This window comes from Ovis aries, chromosome 25 (genome assembly GCF_016772045.2).
Source record: "Ovis aries strain OAR_USU_Benz2616 breed Rambouillet chromosome 25, ARS-UI_Ramb_v3.0, whole genome shotgun sequence".
Classification (NCBI taxonomy): domain Eukaryota; kingdom Metazoa; phylum Chordata; class Mammalia; order Artiodactyla; family Bovidae; genus Ovis; species Ovis aries.
The window spans coordinates 24,166,288-24,179,841 of record NC_056078.1 but is presented as its reverse complement, the minus strand read 5'-3'; the positions used below and the strand labels follow the sequence as shown (position 1 = coordinate 24,179,841).

The following is a 13,554-nucleotide window of genomic DNA, read 5'->3' as shown; positions in this document are numbered from 1 at the left end:
CTAAAAAAAATCAAATTGCAAAATGAGCCTCCGTTTAAGAGAAAAAAAAATTAGCTCCCACACCACCCCCCCAAATTTTTTTTGGCTATTTCTCTATAAAACTACTTATCCCATCTAAAATCATCAACATGTTTGCTAGGCAGAACCTAAAGAGCTTATGTAAAATGTATACTTAAAAAGTCACTGAAAAAAAAGCCTTGCATAAAGATGAAGTAGGGAAATACCCTTTTTTCCCCTTAAAGTCTGTCTTAATTAGCCTCTGCATTCTTCACAGCGAAGCCCACGAGGTAGCCATCTTGCTTGCTTCTGCAGAGGAAGCCTCTACAGGGGAACAGTTCTGCAAACTGCTTTTTGGTATTATTATCATGGTGTTTAAAGGCAGCCCTGGCCTGCCAGCACTGTAGACGTGCTGGGCATGCCTTTTGCAAAAACAGCCCCACAAAGAGTGCAGCCAATGGCAATGCAGAGCTTAGCAACTCCAAAGTGATCTTCTCTGCCTAGCCTTCCTAGACAAAGGATCTCCTGTGCGGCTCCGCTCTCACCACAGGACACAGGCAGCCACAAGCTGCGACATGGAGTTCGCTGCAGAGGATCTGGTCGCGCCGAAATCACAGGAGGCTTCAGCAAAAACAATGCACACAAATCCCCAGGTCTCCACCATCGGATCGATGGCGGAGTTTCCCTGATTAGTAACCTCTTGGCGGCTCCGAGGGCAGGTCTGCGCGGGGGGGCTGGGGTGCGGGGGGTGCATGGCCCTGCCTCCAACATACAGGAGATATAACTGAGCTGAGGGGGGCATTTGGGCTTGCTGAAACTCTGGAAGGTATTGTGCATTTTTACTTTATAAGGCAAGGCTAAATATTGGCGATATTTAAGGCAGGGAGGTTATGTGAGGACACTGTAGGCTCAGCTGTTGGGCTGCGTGTCTCATTCCTCGGGAACCACACCTCTCTGCAGCCGGCGCTTTGCCCAGAAACACAGCAATTTGATTTCTGTCAATAAATGTCCAATGACAAAGGCAGATTAAAAAATAATAATAAAGCCGCTTAAAAGGAAAAGGACAGGATGAGGACAAGGAAAAGGGGAGGAGTTTTCAGAATACACTTGCCACTCTGAGTGGCTGGCGATTTCAAAAAAGCTTTCTCTCTCTTGCTCTGGATGTTTCTGATGACCTTCATTTCCCCCAAGAAATTAGTCGCTTCCAGAAAGTGGACTCATACTTCTGGGACATAAGAAGCGCCTTTGGCTCCTCTACCTTCCAAGATCTTCAACTGTCACCGAGGATCTCTCCGCAAAGCTGCCAAGCAGGTCACCACGTGGAGCCTGTCTGTGCACGGGCTGATGATCAGACACGGCCACTTGGTTCCAAGGGACTGGGAGCTGAGCCAGAGGTGGAACAAGCAGCCACCCACACTCAGCACACCTGGACTACCCCCCGCCCCATGCCGAGCGGGTGGCAGGCACTGGGAGAGCAAGGCACCACAGCGGGAACTTGCCAGACTCTGGGAATGACAGAGCCAGAGGAGTCTAGCCCCTCCCTTCAGCCCCCTGGATAAGTAATAATGGCAATAGACAAAGAACCAGGACAGCTGTTTGAGCTGGCAGGTCTCAAGGTCACTGCCAAAATTCAGTGCAGAGGCCAGTCACAGTGCCATCACAGCCACCTTGACAGCTGCACAGATCTTGGGAAGACAGCTTCAGCTCCATCCTCACAGGGCCAAAGTCTCAGCAGCACAGTTGGGGGATTGGCAGGAGGGCCTCTCTGGCTGCTCAGCCAAAGATGGGTTTTCCACTTGCAGTTGGATTCAGAACAGATTCCCACAACCAGAAATCAGGAACAGAGTGAGGGCCGGAAAGCCTGTATTTCATCACCCTGGATTCCTAGCCTTTTGGTTTGCCACAAAAGCACGCTTTTCTAGTTGGAATGGGAAATCCAACATGCATTGTTTTCCCGCTTTAAACTACCTCTCCCCCACCCATCCACCCTCAAAAATTTTAACAAATCTAAGAAGCAAGCAAAACCAGTGGATTGTAACCTAACCACGTTCACCACGGCAACTTCAAGCACACTGAGCCCACACTAAAAAGCTCTCTGTGGGGAATGAAGCAAACATGAAATGGGTCAAAAACAGGACCAAATACAACAGGATTTGAAAATGGGTGCAAAACCTTTTAGCCCTGTGTTTCTTTCTTTTTGGAGGCTTGTGTGTGTGTGTGGTAAAATATAGAAAACAAAAAATTTTACATTTTTACCATTTTAAAGTGTATAATTTAGTAGCATTCATATTCATAATATATTCATAGTATATTCATAATATTATGCAAGTATCACCACTTTCCATTTCCAGAACTTTTTCATCATCCCAAGCAGAAACTCTGTGCACATGAAGTTACTTCCTACTCCCTAACTTCTGATAATTTTCGGTTCTACTTTGTCTCTATACATCTGCCTGCTCTAGGTACCTCATATAAGTAGTATCAAGCAATATTTGTTCTGTTGTAACACTGGGTATGCAAGTATCTGTTTGAGTCCCTGCTCTCAATTCTTTCAAGTATATATACCTAGGAGTAGAAATAGTGGATCACATGAAAATTTTGATTAATTTTTGGATGAGGAAACACCAAACTATTTTCTGCAGCCAAGCCACCTTTTTTTTTTTTTGCCATGTTAAATTCCCATCAACAATACATGCAAGGATAGCCCTACATTTATTTCTTAAAGTGTTTTCCATTTCAATTAATGATTATGTCTCTCCCCTTGAATACCTGAATAAAAATTTTTAAAAGCATGAACATTTTTTCAGGTTGATTGCTCACTGTTTAATAAAGTGATCATGATATATTAAGATATATATATTATATATATATATATATTTTTTTTTTTTTTCCCCTCATCATATGGCTTATGGGATCTTAGTTCCCTGACCAGGGATTGAACCTGGGCAGTGAAAACACAGAGTCCTAACCACTGTATTACCAGAGAATTCCCATAATTATATATTTTAAATAATTTTATTACCTATGTGATCCATAATGTATGCCTCAATAAAATAAAATCAGGATCAGGGTGTTAGGTCTCCTAAATATCTGCACTGGTGAGAAGTTCATTTTTTTTAAAGCCCCATGGACAGGCATTTTCACTGCCTGGGATACTCATGAAACTGCATAATACTGCACTTGGTAACCTAAGCAAAACAAACATCGAAGGTCTACGTGCAGTGTTCTGTAAAATGAATTAATAAATAAAGCCAAAGTTCATCCCAGCTAATGACAGTTAATGGAAGTGATCATAGCTAACATTAACTCCAAATATCCAACCAATACTACACCATGAAAATCTGTAGTTGTTTGAATACAGAATACATTGGTAGCCTCTATTGGTTGTGACCATCTGTTCTAAATCCTACACTTAGAGATTTATCCATCTCAGCTCAAGGCTTAGGTGATAGTGAGCTTTGATGGAGAAAATAATCAGAAATTACTAGCAGAGAAAGTGGAGGTCAAGGAAGCCATGTCCACTCTTATTATTCAGAGCAAAACACATACAACTAGATCTTATTGAATGATAAATTAAGAAACTAAGAAACATGATGTTGTAGCCCTGCTTATTCAGAACTGATTTTTGTTACTTATTTGTTTATTCCAACCTAACCCTAGTCACAAGGAACTCATTGCATGAGCTGATATTTAATTTTGTAATTAACTCAAGTGTACTAGGTTCTTTCAAAATGTTACAAAATAGTTCTATCTCTTTTCTCTTAAAAAATCACATAATTGGGACTTCCCTTGTGGTCCAGTGGATAAAACTCTGTGTTCTCAATGCTGGGTGCCTGGATTCCATCTCTGCTCTAGGAACTAGATCCTGTATGCTGCAACTAAGACCCAGAACAGCCAAATGATAAATATTTAAACCCCTCTCCCCCACGCCCCCCAAATCACATGATTACAAAGATTAAAAAAGAATATCAGGGACTTTCATGGTGGTCCAGTGGTTGAGAATCTGCCTAGCAATGCAGGGGACACAGGTTCCCACATGCCAGGGGGGAACTAAGCCTGAGCACCACAAATAAAGAGGCCACATGCGCGTCAATGAAGAAAGACCACATGCACAGCAACTAAGACTCAACACAGCCAAATAAATAAATAAACAAAATCAGAGAAAATTTAGGTCATAGATAAATCTAAGAAGTGAGACCCAGAGAAGTGAAATTACTTAACTCAGGTTACATAGCAAGTTAGAACTTGAGCCAGAATCTAACCATCTTGCACAGCTCTCTCTATAACTTCTCATTTTCAGTGCTCAACAATAGACATTTATAAATATCTCAAAATAACCTTACAGGAACTGTCTTTAAAACCATACCCTTCAGTATAAGAATACTGAACTGAAAAAAAAGAATATTGAATCATTGTGTTGTACACCTGAAACTAATACTGTAAATAAATGATTTTTTAAAATCAATTATATAAAAAAAAAAGAACACTCACATGCATCATTTCTAGCATTGAACAGCAGCTCAAGAAGGTTAGTATTTTAGGGGCTTCCCTGGTGGGCTCAGTGGTAAAGAATCCTTCTCCCAATGCAGGAGACACAGGTTCAATCCCTAGTCCGGGAAGACCCACGTGCCATGGAGCAACTAAGCCCATGTGCCACAACTACTGAGCTTGTGCTCCAGAGCCCAGGAGCTGTAAGCACTGCAGCCCCTGTGCCTTAGAGCTCCTGTTCCACAACAGGAGCAGCCACTTCAATGAGAAGCCTGTGCATGGCAAGTAGAGCAAAGGCCACGCAGCAATGAAGACCCAGCGCAGCCAAACAAATACATAATTTTTTAAAATGTTAACTAGGATTTTAAATTAACATTACATCAGATGTACTTTTTAAAAATGTATTTTTTGCCCTCAGAGGTAAATCTATGAATAATTTCAAAATCCTACTTCTATTTCTAAACATAAGCAATTCTGCACCCACAAGGAACTAGACATACAAATACTGACAAGGAGGAGTCTTCTAAATTAATCACTATGCCTCAATATTGACACCTCTGCAGCATAAAATCCTTCTAATATAAGCTATTGTCTCATCTCCCATGAAATCATTTTATATTTCTTTTCTTATGTACTGTTGGAGACTCATGGCTTTTGCAGCAAAACCTTGGTAAGATATTCCAAGCACCATCTTTTGTAAATTTTCAATCAACAAGAATAAAAAAAAGAGCAGCTCATACTTTAACAATTCTAACGGAGATCTTAAAATCAGTTTGATTTTATTTCATGTGCGATACAAGAACCTGAAGAGCTAACACTGGAGACCTTCCTGGATTATTGAGATCTTCTCTATTATGGGTACAGTCTTTCCCTGTGCTTTCCTCCCCCAGTTCCTTCTCTGAGGCTTATCTACAGTAGCCCTTTTCTTCTCTAAGGGGCCAGGTCTGCCTAGTATCCAACCCCATTCTCTCTAGCAGTCCTGCTTAGTGCTGGTAAAAATAACTGCTCTTCAATAGCTAGAACTAAGAACAAGTGAACAAAAAATGATCTCCCGCAGTTGCCAAGCAAGGGCAGTTGACAGTAAGGTGAACCATGTTGCCCAAGACTAAATGGGGCTGAAATATCACCTTGCCCCAATTTCTTCTCAACAGCTCTTCATACTAACTTAAAACTGACAGTCGTACTCCCTCTATCACAGTCTAGATCCATAATTTGAACAGAGAAATCCAATAACATCACCTATGTTCTTTTTTTGCCAAAATCAAATCACAAAGGATGCTGTGATTTAGAAAAAAATTTCCCCCTGTGTGAATGATATGTTGAAGTTTCCTTCTTATTATTGCTAGTCTGTCCTGTATTATAATTAATATTATTTATTTATTTGTTTTTATGCAGTGTATCTGTAGGCTAGGCAGTATATGAATAGAGTAATGCTTTCCATTCACTTGTCCCTCCTAGCCTATGTTTCAATGTCCCAAAGTTTAATTAACAGAACAGGGAAGCTGCCCTGAACTGAACTCAACACTCTGGAAATCTTTCTTTTTTTCTTTGTTTTTAAAGGAAGTTCTGTACCTTTAGGCTCCTTTTCTACATCATTCAAGAAAGCTGACAGTTGACTCTAGAGAACATTGTACCCTCAGTTTTTGATCTAACAACAAAATCTTAAAAATATTTTGTTTCACTGAGAAGCTCAAAGCATTTATGCACATACAATTTGTTTTTTAAAAAAACAAATAGTTTTTTAAAAAGTCAGACCTAGGTGTCTCCTAAATTTAGGAAAATCAAGCTCATTTGTCAATTCATGTTTTTACAATGAAATTCCCCAATTTAATAACCAAAAATCCTTAAAAGACTAGGGTTGTTTTTAAAACAACTGTTGGGCACTCTCAATATGTAGACATGTTCTGGGCTTGCCCTCCAGCCCCTCAGAATGTACCATCTCAGGAGAGACATAAATAGATAATTATAAGGTCGTATAGAATGGAGATGAGCCCAGAAAGCTATACAAGACTAGAGAAGTCTCCCCAGAGGAAGTGACATTTATTTCCACTGAGACCAAAGGATAGGTAAGAAGTTGGTTTAAACGTAGGAGAGAAGAAAGGTGCATGCCCCAGATGAAGGTAACAACATGTTCAAGGGCACTGGGAGCACTGTGGCTATTGACAGTCACACTATGGGGAGAAATGTATGTAAACAGATACACTACTACTTGGGCATTGTTGTTATTTTTCAGCCGCTCGATCGTGTCTGACTCTCCTGCACAATGTTACAAACCCCCGTCCACAATTCTTTAGGCACTCTGTTTATCAGATCTAAATCCTTTGAATCTATTTGTCATTTGTTTATCCCTTACCATAAGGGATTTGATTTAGGTCATATCTGAATGGCCTAGTGGTTTTCCCTACATTCTTCAATTTAAGTCTAAATTTTGCAATAAGGAGTTCCTGGTCTGAGCCCCCTAGTCTTGATTTTGCTGACTGTCTAGAGCTTCTCCATCTTCGGCTGGTTATTAAGCATGCATAGGAAGAGATGTAATCAACCTTTAATTCTACACCATTCAGGTTCGAAATGTTTCTATTTCAACCTTCAACTTTCCATTATTGGTCCCTTTCAAACCCAACAATGACACTCCTGTTAAGTTGTTCATCACAAATATCAGCTACCTTTTCAAGAGAACTAAGGGCTTCCCAGGTGGCTCAGTGATAAAGAATACCCCTGTCAATTCAAGAGACACGGGTTCAAGCCCTAGGTGGGGAAGATCCCTGCAGGAGGAAACAGCAACCCACTCCTGCATTTGCCGGGAAAATTCTGTGGACAGAGGACCCTGATGGGCCACAGTTCAAGGGGTTGCAAAGAGGTGGACACAACTGAGTGACTGAGCATGCGCAAGGAGAAATGACTGCTTTATCCCAGATCTGAAACCCTTGTATTTTACCTGTTTAAAATTCCCACATATAACTAAGTCTCCTAATCAAAGAAAAGCAATATTTTGAGAATAAGTGTATGTAGCTTTTCGTTGAGATGAGGCCAGTTACTCCAGAAGGGCTAATGTCTTTAGTTTTTTAGCTAATTGACTACAGTCCCACACAATATTTGGAGAAGAAAGATTTGTCTGCTTAAAAATGTCACTCTTTCATCTGGGTAACTGGTTGTACTAGACAGATGCTTCTGATGGTTGGAGAAAGGGAAGTCCTTCCTTTTTAGTTCATTCCAGAAATAGAACAGATAACACCAACTATATCAGAGGCACTGCTTAACACCTGTGGAATCTCTGACTCAATGAATAACTTTTCCATTGAACTTAACTCAGGTAGAGAGAAAACAGAAAACTTGCCATGCAGCCCATAATATCTATAATTATAGAATGCCCAAAATTAATCTTTTTCTGAAGTTTGTTTGACTTTCTTGATAGCCAAATACTGGGCACATCAGTTCTTGTTTAAAATAAATGATTCTCGATATCCTTAATAGAGACATTTCTTCTAACTTGCGAATACCATTTCACTGTCTGAAGGGATCCTTTTGAGCTTTTGCAATGTAAAGCCCTTTAGGAATACCTTGTGGGATCAGAAGGAGGCATATTTGTCTTAACAGGAAAACAAAAAGGTTATTTTTCACTACAGTGCACCTTAGATAACAGGTATGGAGCACAAACTGCTACTTGTGTTAACTGTGCAAGTTTAAATGAAAAACTTGCCTGTGGTTATGAGGAATGTTTTCACCTAACTGATTGTAATGGCATTTCCATAGATACTCTTAACAACTGGTTGAGAAAATGCAATTTCCCCCCAAATTTGTTTGATTTACCTAATTTCAAAATACTGATTGAAAAGGCACAGTAGCTCTTGTTGTTTAAAATAAATGGTCCTTGATGTTTTTACTAGATATTTATAAGCTATGAATTGATATTTTCCTTGCTCATAACAATAATTCTTTCATGCACATCACTTGAGAGTAAGTCAAACTGCATTCACTGATGCTGTGATTGTTTCTAACTTTATGAAATATATACCCATATTTTAATAGGGCTACTTTTACTAATAATCATAATGAAGCCTTAGTGACTTGGTGCGGGGGATGACCAGTACACCTAACAATTCCCTAATTGTAGCTATGCATGTGATGAAAGAAATTACTTTAGATTTTTTTGAAACAAAAGTATTCTTTCCTCCAGGCCCCCTGTTTACCTTAAGATGTTATATTACACATAAAATATAATTTATTTTATATACTTTATAAAATATAATAATAAATAAAGTATTTATAAAATATAATATATTTTACACATGTTGTTAAAATATGATATTATACAAGATCAGTATATTTCTGTTGTTGCTGTTTGGTTGCTCAGTTGTGTCGAACTCTTTGTGACCCCATGGACTGCAGCACACCTGACTCCCATCACCATCTCCCAGAGTTTGCTCAAATGCATGTCCATTGAGTCGGTGATGCCATCTAACCATCTCATCCTCTGGTGGGATCCAGATCCCAATGATGCTTATTAACTGTGTGACTTTGAGCAACTTAGCCTCCCGTAGACTTTGTCCCCATGAGGGCCAAAGCTGACATTAGGGTTAAATGCTATAATGGCTATGAAAAATCTTGTGGTATGGCAGCTGACTTCCAGGTGTTCCACTGCAGCAACAGAGAACAATATCTGTCATTAATTAAGAAAACAAATACAAATAAACAAGGTATTGAGCAATAAAAACTCATTTAATATAAAAATGGAGGTATTCAAGCAAATGGTATTTCAGGACATTGGAACCTCTCCCAGATAAGTCTAATACTAACAAGATTTCTGATAGAGTTAGGGCATGCTAATTTCACCATAGAATATAACCTATCTTTACACTTATTAGTTTAAAAAAAAATGAGAGAGTCCCCTAGCAGGCAAGTGGTTGGGATTTGGTGCATTTTCACTGCCGTGGCCTGGGATCAATCCCTGCTCAGGACACTAAGATTCTGTGCTGGGGTGGTGGGGGGTGGGGAAGAATGAAGACTGTCCATCAGATCATTCCCAGACTGTAACTTAAGACAAAAGAATACACAAAAATATTGACCATGATGAGTAGGATTAGAAGAATAGAGTGAGGTCCAGGGAGGGTAAAAATTTCTTAAGGAGAAACTAAAAATGAAAAAAAAAAAAAAAAAAAGAGCTAGAAAGATGGTTAAAAAGACTGTAACCTTGAAATTAAAATACAGAAGCAGTGAGATTGGCAAACTCAGAGAGTTTAAATGTTTGATTCCTGTCAAAAAATTATATTTTTGTAAAATGAGCTTATAAAATTATTAAACTTTTTATTGAAGTATAGTCAACTTACAATGTTGTGCTAGTTTCTGGTACATATCAAAGTGATTCAGTTTTTTATATATTTTTTTTTCTTTTCCATTATAGGCTATTAGATGATATTGAATATAATTCCCTGTGCTCCTTGTTAAAATGATCCTATAAGATTCTTATACAACATCTCTTTCGAAGTTGCTCAGGCCTAAGATAGCAGCAACAAACAGCATGGCTATCTTCAAGCAGTCCATGTTTTGGTCCCACTTCTCTGAACCCTCCAGTTTCTTCACATGTTGATTGCTCCCCTTGCTCAAGGACATGGTGGTTAAAATGAGCCCTTCACGTATGAGCCAAGGGCTCTAATCCAAGATCGACTGTGTAGTCTTAGACAAGTTACTTGGCCTGTCTAAGCCTTATTGTCTTATTTTATACACTGGGGGATGAGTGTACATGTCATAGGACTATTGTAAAGACGAAATGAGACAATGAGCATTTCAGTTCTTAACACAATTCCAGGCATTTTGTATGTACTCAATACATAATAGTTGTTATTAACCCCTTTGGATGTCAATGTGTACTACACACCAGTTTCACAGCCATGACTAGTATCATTCAATTCGACCAACATTTGCTTGATGCATATCAGATGACAAGCACCACACAATTTTTGTGCCCCCCCCAAATTAATTTGTTTTAATCCTAATGTCTAATATAATGAATTCAAAAGTTGGGCCTTTGGAAGATACTTAAGTTATACCAGTTGAATTGAATGAGATTATTACATTCTAATGGAGAAGGCAATGGCACCCCACTCCAGTACTCTTGCCTGGAGAATCCCATGGATGGAGGAGCCTGGTAGGCTGCAGTCCATGGGGTTGCTGGGAGTCGGACACGACTGAGCGACTTCACTTTCACTTTCCACTTTCATGCATTGGAGAAGGAAATGGCAATCCACTCCAGTGTTCTTGCCTGGAGAACCCCAGGGACAGAGGAGCCTGTTGGGCTGCCGTCTACAGGGTCACATAGTGTCGGACACGACTGCTGCGACTTAGCAGCAGCAGAAGCAGCAGCGCATTCTAAAAGAAGCTCCAGAGACATCCCTAGCCTCTTCCACCATGTGAGGATAATGAGAAGCCACCAGTTATAAACCAGGAAGTAGGCCTTCACCAGAACTATGAGCAATGAATCTCTGTTGTTTATAAGCCACCCAGGCAGCAGTATTTTGTTGTAGCAGCCCAAATGGACAGACTTGAAATAGATACTTCTCCAAAGACACACGAGTGGTCAATAAACACATGAAAGGATGCTTGACATCATTAATGAGAGAAATGCAAACCAAAACCATCCTGGAGTATCACTTCACACCCACTAGGAAGGCAATAACAAAAAAGTCAGATAATAAGCTTTGATGAGGATGTGGAGAAATTAGCCCCTTACACATTGTTAGTTGAATCTAAAATGATATGGTTGTTTTGAAAAACAGTTTGGCAACAAAAAGTTGCCATAGGCAAAAGAGACACAGATGTATAGAACAGTCTTTTGGACTCTGTGAGAGAGGGAGAGGGTGGGATGATTTGGAGAATGGCACTGAAACATGTATAATATCATATATGAAACAAATCGCCAGTCCTGGTTCGATGCATGATACAGGATGCTTGGGGCTGCTGCACTGGGATGACCCAGAAGGATGGTACAGGGAGGGAGGTAGGAGGGGGGTTCAGGATGGGGAACACATGTACACCCATGGCAGATTCATGTTGATGTATGGCAAAAACAATACAATATTGTAAAGTAATTAGCCTCCAATTAAAATAAATAAATTTATATATAAAAAAAGAGTTGTCATAGGACCCAGCAGTTACACTCCTCAGAATATACACAGCTCCAGAGAGATCCCTACCCTCTTCAACTCAGAGATTTCCCTAGCCTTTCCACACATATTTTTGTGTGAAAAATATTTTCACACAAAAACCTGTACACATTAGTTTGTAAATGCATTATTCATAATAGCTAAAAAATAGGAATAACCCAGAAGTCCATCAACTGATGAATGCTTATACAAAATGCGGCTTATTCATGCAATGAAAAACTATTCAGTCACGAAAGTGCTGATAAATGCAATGACGAGGACAAAACTTGAAAACATTAGGCTAAAGTGAAAGAAGCCAGATACAAAAGACCAAATATTGTATGATTCCATTTATATGAAATACCCAGAATAGACAAATTCATAAAGACAAAAAGCAGATTAGTGGTTACCAGGAGCTGACAGAGGGAAAAATGAAGAGTCATTGCTTAATTATACTGGGTTTCTTTTTTGGGGTGATGAACACATAAGAAATAGATTGTGGTAATGGTTGCACAACCTTGTAAATATACTAAAGACCAGGAATTCCTTGGTGGTCCAGTGGTTAGGATACCAAAGTTCCCTGGCAGAGGGCACTAAGATCTTGAAAGTCATGTGGCCAAAAATAGATAAAAAATACAAAATATTATATAAATATAATATGCATTTAAATATATATAATACCAGAAATGTCCCTAGAAAATGAAATTAGGTGAATAAAGAATGTAATTTAATTTTATGTTGCCTATTAGACAAATCTCCCTGCAATTCTGTATCAACTCCTAAACAAGTTACTTACTCTGCCAAGAACAGAGGAAATTAACACACACACACAAACACACACACACTTTTCTTTCTAAACCTAAACTGGATGAGCTCTCTCCAGAAGTCTATGGCTTGTATGAAGCAACCTAACTGTCCATCAACAGAGGAAGGGGTAAGGAAGATGTGGTACGTATGAATAAGGGAATATTGCTGCTGCTGCTAAGTCACTTCAGTCGCGTCCGACTCTGTGTGACCCCATAGACAGCAGCCCACCAGGCTCCGCCATCCCAGGATTCTCCAGGCAAGAACACTGGAGTGGGTTGCCATGTCCTTCTCCAATGCATGAAAATGAAAAGTGAAAGTGAAGTCGTGTCCAACTCTTTGCAACCCCATGGAATTCAGCCTACCAAGCTCCTTTGTCCATGGGATTTTCCAGGCAAGAGTGCTGGAGTGGAGTGCCATTGCCTTCTCCAATAAGGGAATATTACTCAGCTACAAAAAGGGACAAAATGGTGTCATGTGGGTGGACCTAGAGAGTGTCACACAGAATGTAGGAAGTCAGAAAGAGAAAAACAAATACATATTCACATATATATGTGGAAACTAGAAAAATGGTATAGAAGGTCTTATTTGCAGAACAGAAATAAAGACACAGACATAGAGAAAAACATATAGACACCAGGTGGGTGAAAGGAGTCAGGGCGGGGAGGGGGGTGAATTGAGGGATTCAGACTGATATATATGCATTACTATGTATAAAACAGATAAGTAATGAGAACCTGCTGTGTGTCACAGGGAACTCTATTCAACTGACATAACACTGTAAAGCAACTATACTCCAAAGGGAAAAAAAAACAGTCCATGATTTGAATCAACTGCGGTCTTCCACTGTCTTAACCTCCTACTTCCTTCTGCCTTGATCCTACTTTTGCACTTTAACAGAAAACTCACCGCAAAATGGTGATCCATATGAAATATGATATGAAAATAAGCTGTGTAGTGTGAATGTCTAGAATACAGCAGAAACACCAAAACCCTTTCATTATACAAGGACAAGAAAATAACTGTGGCATCATTGTCTTGCCGGAAACCACAGCTATAATTCTGTATCACATGGGAATGGTGAAATCAATTCATTCATAATGTATCTTAATTCTCTAGCAGGAAAAAT

At 39.5% G+C, this 13,554-nt stretch overlaps 1 protein-coding gene and 1 non-coding gene across 5 annotated transcripts in view; both read right to left on the bottom strand.

Annotated features, from left to right (window-relative positions):
• Nucleotides 1-13,554, bottom strand: part of TET1 (tet methylcytosine dioxygenase 1) — a 139,926-nt gene that overhangs the window by 94,279 nt on the left and 32,093 nt on the right. Inside the window, exon 1 of one of the 4 annotated variants that reach the window (XM_060406848.1) lies at nt 543-595. The exons of 2 other annotated variants lie outside the window; for them this stretch is intronic. The gene's annotated coding sequence lies outside the window, so the exon portion shown is untranslated. Of the gene's footprint in view, nt 1-224; nt 513-542; nt 596-13,554 lie in introns of those variants that run through there. One more of the 4 variants, XM_060406847.1, reaches the window with a different exon arrangement.
• Nucleotides 5,884-6,017, bottom strand: LOC114110911 (small nucleolar RNA SNORA36 family). Its single transcript, XR_003587077.1, has one exon. It is a non-coding gene; the product is annotated as a small nucleolar RNA SNORA36 family (small nucleolar RNA).